The following is a 9,015-nucleotide window of genomic DNA, read 5'->3' on the forward strand; positions in this document are numbered from 1 at the left end:
GCCAGGGGGCGCTGTGCGCCAGCGGGAGGCGCCGCCGGGCGGGGGCGGGGCCGGGGCGGAGCGGGCGCGGCCCCGCACCGGGAGCGCGCTCGGCGGGCGCGGCTGTCGGCGGGGGCGGCCGAGCGCTTTTTGGGCTGCTTTCTCGGGGTTTTCCTGCTCCCCACCGGCTCCCTCCCATCCCTGAGCCCTTCTCGCAGCCGCGCAGCTCCTCAGCCGGGTGAAACGGGGAGGCGCCCACCGCGCCGGGGATGGGCACAAGCGGCCTGGGGGGGGGGGGGGGGGCTGCACCTGCCGCCTCACGGGAAAGGCCCCGCCGCCCCCCACGGCTCCGCCGTATTTTGAGAGCACGCGTTACTATTTATTAATTAATTTATGGTTTAATACAAAAGCAATTAGGGCCCGGCGCAGAGCCCAGGCGTGACATTTGCCGGCCTCGGTGGCGGGCAGGCTGCTCTGAAATGGAGGAGGCCTTTTTGCCGAACAGCAGGAGCCAAAAGGCCTTGTGTCACCCAGTTATGTAAGACACAATCTCGCCTGAAAATGCACAATGAATCGGGAAGGATTTATGTAATTAATTGACCAGTCTTAACCTGTTATCGTGATGTAAGGAATTTGGAACTCATTAATTTGGGCCCTGACAGATTTCATATTAGAGCTGGCAAATATGGATTGAGCCTCTTATTCTTGTAGCAGCTGGAATTTCCATGACAGTGAGGATTAGTGAAGAAGACCTATTGCTCAAGTCAAACTGCCTCTTTTGTAATCAGCAGCCCTGCTCTGCATTAAAGGGGTAATGGGAAAGAGAAAAAAAAAAACAGAGGAAAAAAAAAAGGACAGATGTATTCATGTATGGAGCAGAGCAAGGGAGGGAGAAGAGGGATGTATCCTGGACAGCACAGGCATCAGAGTGGGGTTTTCCCAGCACCGTGGCAATGATAATGCCACAAAAGCTGCCCTGGGGTGGTGGAAAGGGAAGGTGCCTGGAGGACAGGTCTGTGCCATCACCAAGGGTGTTGCTGCCTCTCAGACCTACCTTCAGATGGATCCTCCCAGAAAACACTGAGCGCCTGGGGCCACAGTGTCAGAGGTTCTGGAACAGGATCTGGACTGCCAGGAGCTGGAGGGACTTAGGAAAAGAAGGGGAAGGCAGGGGATTCTGGGGAAGGCAGGACTGGGAGGTAGCTGTCTTTCAGCCTTTTCAGCTGTGACACCCTCCCTCATGGGGAAAAGGATGCTCAGGGTGGGTAAGAGGTAGATCCAAGGACAAGGGCAGGCCTCCATGCAGCCATGGCAAGGATGACTGCACATGGTATACCTCAACTTCCCCAGTAAAAAGACAAGAAAGTGTTAGAAAAATCCCTTTGTCTGCTGCTTTGCGACCGCCTCTTGGTTTGGTTGTTCATGGTGCCTTGGTGGGGAGTGCACTCTCATCCCATTATCATTTCTTGGTTTTGATGTGGTAGTAATAACATTGAGTGCAGTCTATATGCAAACAGTCTAGGAGCTTATATTTTCTCTCCTGGCAACCTGTTAATGACTGCCCTGGTAATGAGTACAGTTGTTGGCAATGACATTAAAAGGTTTTCATGAGGCCTCATCATATTTCTACATGCTGTTTACGTACTCGTGTGATAAATGCCATGCAGAAATGGAGGAGTGTTTTTCCTTTTCTCATTTTTTCCTTGCTTTATGCCGTTTGGCACTTGAACATTTCCCCTGCACAATTGCTTAGATCCACCATTTACTGCTGTGAGGAGAAAGAAAAAGTCATAAAACAGGAGTATGGACAGTAAAACCACAATTGTTTGCAAAGACTGTAAAGTCAAATGCAGATTAGAAATAAAACACAGCTAATAAGGCATGTGTGACTCTTATCCTCTGGACATCTTTGACCATATACATATTGGACTTGATTACCATTAATGTGTAGGGATAATTAATGAAACCTGGCACTAAAATGTATTCAGTCCTAAATTTAGGGCAATAATCTGGATCGTACCTTTGATCTTAATGTTAAAAAAAAAGAAAAAGAGACCAATAGATTGCAATTGGATTGTTCTCCTTCAAAGAACATATTTTGTCTTACTGTCTCCCGATACATTAAAAAATCTTCACACATGTCACCTATCTCATATTGTCCCAAAGGTGGGGAATAATTTATCATTTATGACACTACACCCAACTCAACCATTGTCTCACTTACCTTTGCTTTTCTGATGATCAGGAGAAGAAACCACCCAGCTACAGGTTTTGTCCAAATGTTCCTCTTGTTAAAATGTTGATCAGGCACATCTCATTTCTATGTTAAATGTGCCAGCATACGCCTGAGTTTAGAATTATTTCAAATAGCAATAAAAAGCATTTTAAAGTTTAAATGGATACTGTGATTACAAGTATTTGCACGTTCTCTGATTACTTCCCATGGTTGTATTTAAAATATGTGTGAGTGGTAGAAGTTTCCTGTGATACCCATGATTTTGGAATTACAAAATTACTTCTGTCTGCTCCTTTTTTGTTTTTTTGGCTAGGTAGCCAGGTTTTTAGGAAACCTAGGTAGCTAGGTTTCTTCTTGTAGGTAAGAAAACAGTCATCAGATGAAATTAGTATTTTGTCAGATTCTTACTGAATCTACACTGTTTTTATTCTTTTATGGTTAATTAGACAGCAAATAAAAAAATTCTACAGAGAAAAGCCCCACAGTTAAGTCTTCTGAACAAAAATATGTTTGCTTCAGATATTTTGTTACTTAGAACAATACCATAGGACTGGTTTTGTTTTTGTGCAAATACTAAATGCAAATTTCACAGTAAAAGTGGTTAAGATGTATCAAGTACTGATTCACTTGAAGTCAGTGGTACAAACTTTGTGCTGTTTGTGTGGGGGTTAAAAAAATCTGTTTTCTGAATGACGCTGAGATTAAAAATTGCATTCTTATTGGAACCAATAGGTGGCCTTTTTTATTGTTCTGTAGCAATTTTTTTCCTGAAAATAGAAGAATGTTTGCTTTGAAATAGAGAACATCTTAGTCATTTACAAATACAGTGATTTTTGTTTGTTTGTTTCTGAAGGACAATATATAGATGAACTTCTGGGTTTATTTCCTGTGTTCGGTGTACTTATGTAGAGTCATGAGTCTTCATAGGCTCATAGAGTGGGTTGGGTTGGAAGGGACATTAAAATTCCAAACCCCCTGCCATGGGTAGAGACACCTCCCACTACAACAGGTTGCTCAAAGCACTTTCTGAACTGGCCTTGAAAACTCCCGCAGATGGGTTGTCAACAACTTCTCTGGGCAACCTGTTCCAGTGTTTCACCAACCTCACAGTAAATAATATCTTCCTAATACCTAATTTTAACCCCCCCTCTTTCTGTTTAAAGCCATTTCCTTTCCCTATGGGATCAATATTAGTGATGATAAAGAGGACTACAAAATCTATCGTTTTCTTTTTCATGTTCATGCTTTCAAAATGCCATATATTTCCAGTTTCTAAGACCTCTCATAAGTTCTTATTTCCTGTTATTTCACAGTTAATGAAAACGGTTTCAAAAGAACAAGATCTTGTGCTTCAGAAAGAGAGTACTTAGGATTTTTCTGAAGTCACTCCTCTGAGCCAAGTGTCAGAAATCTTGATTCTGTTTTATTTCCTATATAAGCAATGCATTCTTAAAAGTTTTCTCAAATGAAAAACCCGTCAGCAGTCATAGATGGCCAAACCTCTTAAAAGCCTGGGTCAGATGAGGGTGTTAAAAAACCTGAAAATGCAGCCCTGAGTTATTCAAAACACTCTTCACTTATGCCTGGATGACGTATTTTTGCAGCTGATTCTTTGACCGATGCATTTCTGGATATATGATTATTTTTTGGAGTTGGTTGGTTTTTGATAAATTTTGGGCTTGTGTTTTTATCCCTGTGTGTGGATAAGAACAGCCAGTGTAGGCTGAGAGCTGGGCAGGTCTCCTAGGAGAGAGGCATCACCCTATTCCTGCCTTGCCCCTGCAGTCTACTTTCAGCATTTGCTGGTGGCCCCTCTCCAAGAGATTCAGAGTCCCAGGACCTGCTAGTTTGACCCAGTTCTTACTTTTCTTGAAGGCAATGGCTGTCAGGCAGTAATGCAGAATTTGGTCTGGACCCAGCACTCATCCCATGAGATTGGGCTTCAATTAGAATCCTCAGTGTGGGATAGAAGTTCACCCATAATGTTCAGGGTTCCTGTGTTCCTGTTTGTGTCTGCACAACACTTTTTACTTTTGATGGTCATCTGGGGGCTTTGTGTGTTGAATTATGAGACTGAGGCATTAAAAGTGTGGGGAAAGCTTTCCTTAGAAGCTAATGCTGACCTAGGGAGTTTAGTTTCTAAACAAATCTAGTTACTCTGACTCACTCCCTTAAGAAGCCCATCTCTCCCCTGGTGTGCAAGAACCTTGGGAGACCTGGTCCTAGGACAGAAAAGTAATCCTATGAATGTACATCTTGGGACTTGCTTGTAGCCCCAAGAAATAACTTTTTTTGGAAGAGTAGCCTCTTTATATAAGATAGCTTCTTAATTTTTGGCAAGAAATGCCCTCTAAGTGCTGTTTATATGAACCTTCTCTTTTACTATTATTTCTTGCTCTCTAAAAGGCTCAAGACTCTTGCTTCTTCTAATGATCTAAGGCACTGGGAGAAGAAGTGAGATATGAGTGTCTGTCCATAAAAATGCTGCCAATTTGGTCACACACTAAAAGAAGCCTGAAAGTAAGTTTGGCTCCTGGTTTGGTTTGAGTTTTGCTGGGAAATCAACATCCACCTTGGCACCAGATTCCACACATGAATGGGCTGGATATAGGAAGTTAATAATTTGTCTGTGTTTATGATAAAGCTTTCCTGTCCAGAGTCTCAGAGCCTTTTGTGATGAGGAATTAATTCAGCCTTAAGATAAACAGGATCTACTTTTTTACAGCTGAGGAAACTGAGGAACAGTGAGCTGACCACAACAATGTACAGTGCATCTCTCTCAGATGAGGATGGAACAGTATTCCTCCTACTGCTGGGCTCCACTGCATTATCTGCTAGGAAGGAGGAAGTGCCACACTCCTTGTGAAAATCTCACCCCACCTATCAGCACAAGGCACTCCAAAGAGGCAGCAGAGAGGTCCCAGTTTTTGATGTTTGACTTGAAACACCTGAAAGGGATTTTCTTTTTTCTTCCCAGCACCGTGCACTCTGGCACTTGGAAACCAAACTCCTTCTGGCATCTATTGAATTTATGAATTTTGGGCTAATTATCGTTTGGGTTGCAGCATTCATACAGAGATTTATGTCTGTTTTGGAAAAAGGAGTTACTCTTCTCACTAATTAAAAAAAACAGTAAGTGAAAAAAGAGAGGCAATTAGGGTACCTTGTTTATCTTGGTTAAATAAGCAGGACTGACAGGATTTTCTCTGAGGGACACTTGCAGAAGTGCTGTGGTCTCGTTGATGTTAGATGGTGTTATCATTGGAACTGGACTGAAGGAAGCAGAGCTGATGTTGACTAAAACCTATAGGAAAGATAGATTTTGGCCAGATCTTTCAGCCTTTACTCACCCATCCATGACACTAGTTACTAAAACATTTTGGGACTGCTATCATGAGTAAAGACCGTTGGTGTAAGTGAGCAGTGCAAACTTCCTTTTCCAGAGTTGTGTTGCCTGTTCAGCTGATTTCAGCAGACCTCCTCTCCATATGAGTTTAATTTGCTGGTGGGATGTATGTTTTACTTTCATATGTAAAATCAGTTCTCAAAAATTGACATAAAATGCAAGCATGATAGGTAAATTATCTAGATTACAATAACCCATTTATTTAAATCCAAGCAGAGTCTTTTAAGGTTCATATTTTGCTTTCTGACTAGTTTTTTCTCTTGGGGTAGTGACAGAGACACTTCACCAGAAGGCTCTGCAAGCTTGTCCTTAATTCTGTATTGTTTGTAGAAAGTGATGATGACTTCTGAGCAGGAGATGAAGACTGTGCCAAGGACAGGGCATTGTGCTGTTCCTGGAGCTTGAGTAGCTCTTCCCTCCCACTTTGTTCCTTACTAATCACAGTGGCTTCCTACAGCACATTATCAGGGCAGGCCACTGCCTGTAAATAAGAGAGTTTTTGTCCTTTCCAAAAGCCAGGAGTACAATGTTATCTTTCCTCTTTCCCACAGAAGAGAGCCATTAGGAAATTCCTTGGTTTAGTTTGTTCCTCCTTGTTCCTGGATGATGTTGGCACCATTGTAAAAAGATGAGGCTCATTTTCCTTCTGAGGATGGCGAGTTCATTGATGCTTTGGATTGATGAGTAGAATGCTCCCTGATGCATTGCATCCTGTAAGAAGAGTCTTCTGGGCTACTTCAAGGCTTAGGAGTCCAAAAGGAATTTTGCTGGTGTGAGAACTGAGTACCTAGTATTTTTCTTAGAAGACAGGACCCAAGTTCCCCCGTGGGAACAACTCAAGAAGGAGACCTTAAAGATTTGCCTTTGTGAGTGAATTGCTCTTCCTCCAGAAGGTTCCTCTGGCAATGCTCAGTTTCTCTATATGCCATAGCCGGGAGGACATGAAGGGGCCCTTGACTAAAGCTCTCCTGGCCCAACAAGGGCCGTGGATAGTGTCAGGGATGTAAGCAGCAGGAGAGTAACCTCTCTTTAAAAAACCCTGTTTTTCAATGTGACTTTGCCCTGCTTAAATGTTCCCCCAGAAAATGGTGCTTTGGAACCTGCTGAGAAATGTATCCTGAACCCTGCCACTTGAATGCATGATGGTTTGCAGCTCCCCTGACAGATCTGAGAAGTTCAAGCTTCCCTCTCAGTTATGCAAGTACTAATACTGTGCACATGCAGAAACTCTACAGATATCTAAAAGATTTTACTTCTTGTGAGTCACAGATTACAAACCAAACCATCCTCACTTACAGAAGTCATCCCCTGGGGTCAGAAGAACCATTTGTGTTAGCAAGAGAGGTGAGACCTCCCAAGATGTGCCAAAATCATCCTGAGATGAAATTGCTCCACTCTTCCCGGGAGGGCCCACAGCATCTCTCAGGGTCAGCTCCATAAATTGTATGTTCTTCAGGGCAAGGACCTTGCCCTTCGATTTGTCTGGGAAGAATGTGTTTGGTGTGCCATACCACAAATAATAATAACTGCTTTGGCCACTGGCTGGGCTTGGGATTATGAGTCAATTCTCCTTCCTGATTAATTTCTTGTTCTGAGATACCAGCAGTGCAATTTTACTGGAGTATGTCAGTGCTGGTGTTAGTCAACCCTGCTCTTCCCTTGCTCACGGTGAGGCAACTGTCATCTCCTGTCTGCAGCATACTTCAGAGCACTGGGGAAGAATATTAATAAGATTTCCAAAAGGCTTGCTGCCACTTCGGGTGGAAAGGTTTCCTGCAAAGAATGTGCAGCAAAACTCCCAGGAGACAGAGAGAGAAAACTCTCCCACCGAGAAGAGCTGGTGTCATCCAATTTCATTGTCTCTGTGTCACCGAAACACCCCTGTGACTCTGACACACTGCTCTGTGCTGCCCTAGCTTGTGCAGTTGAATGTAATTTCCGTGGTTGAACATCTTTATTTTAAAATTGGAACAAGATATTAACTAGTTTCCCTATGCCTAACTGTTGGCTGTTTGCTGTTTAAATAACTGTCTCCTGTTCAGGTCAGCTAGATTTTTGCTTTTACCATTTGATTTTGCATCAAATTAAAAAAAAAAAAAAAAAAAAGGAAAAAAAGAAAAAAAAAACCCAACCTTATATGTCATTTTTCTATGCAGGTTAAGGGTTAGGATCTCACAAGTTCATATGACAAGGAATCCAGAAATAGCCCTCATCAGTGAGTAACAAACACATGTAGCCTAGCAGTCAAGAAAAGAAGGACATAGACATAGAGAAGCCAAGTGTTAGCTGATGAGGCCTGAGCTTTACTAGATGTGTTTCTTCTGGGGGACCTGGCAGAAAGTCAGTGTTACTGTGAAATTTTTAGGAGTGCCCTCTGAAAAGGAGTGGGCAGCCCTGTTGTGGTTTCTTAGCTGTGTGTCACTTGCTGCCATTGCACCTAAGCTGGTGCTGGGAGGTCCTGAGTGTGGCTGTCCGGTGGGACACTCTGTGGTCCCACTGCCCCTTGCCAGGGGACACCTTCGTCTCCATGAGCAGATCCAGCAGGGTGCAGCTTTGCCAGAGGCACCTTGTTAGGGTGTGATTACCCTGCAATTGGGACAGGGTACCTTTTCCAGGTCTGCTCCTGAGAAAAAACCCCTTAAATGCAATCTGGGCATCCTCAGTAAGTCTGTGGAGATAAGCAGGGCTGCTTTCTAAATTAAGGGATAAAGTGCAAAGAAAGAAGGTTTTTAATGTAGGATACCCCATAATGTTAGTCTTTGAAGAGCTCCTATTAGATGCTGGCAACCCCAAGCCAATCCAGCAGCAGCATTTGCAGGTCTTGATCTTTGTTATTTTTTTCTCCTTTGGATTCAGGGAGACAACTCTTAAATGGAATTAGGAGTCTGAGCTGGGTCTGTATTTTTAAGCAGATGTTCATTGGCTTGACCAACCAATTGCCATATTTTGTATTGCTCATTTATGCATTATGTAGATGTATTTATATAGTTGAACAAGTGCAATACTTTAGAAAGGTTGACTGATACATCAATTGCATCATCCAGACATAAATTTTAACATGGAGCAGTGATATTGCTTTGTATATTCAAATAATATATCCCTAACTACTGCATAAGGCACACTGAGGTTTTGTTTCATTTTGTTTTCAGATTGAAACCAGGAAGCTAATGTACATGAGTTGGCCTGTGCTGAATCTTTGTCATCTTAGACAGCCCTGCTTATTGCCAGCTCATTTCACGGAGATCTATTTCAAATCAACTCATAAATTATTAATAGTACATGTGTAGGTCAGAGAGACGCTAACCCTGACAATCACACCCTAATATTCTCTCTTTAGCATCAGAAATAAGAAAGGAGATGTGAATAATCAATATTCAACAACCATGGTACATCT

This window comes from Cinclus cinclus, chromosome 1 (assembly GCF_963662255.1).
Source record: "Cinclus cinclus chromosome 1, bCinCin1.1, whole genome shotgun sequence".
Taxonomy (NCBI): domain Eukaryota; kingdom Metazoa; phylum Chordata; class Aves; order Passeriformes; family Cinclidae; genus Cinclus; species Cinclus cinclus.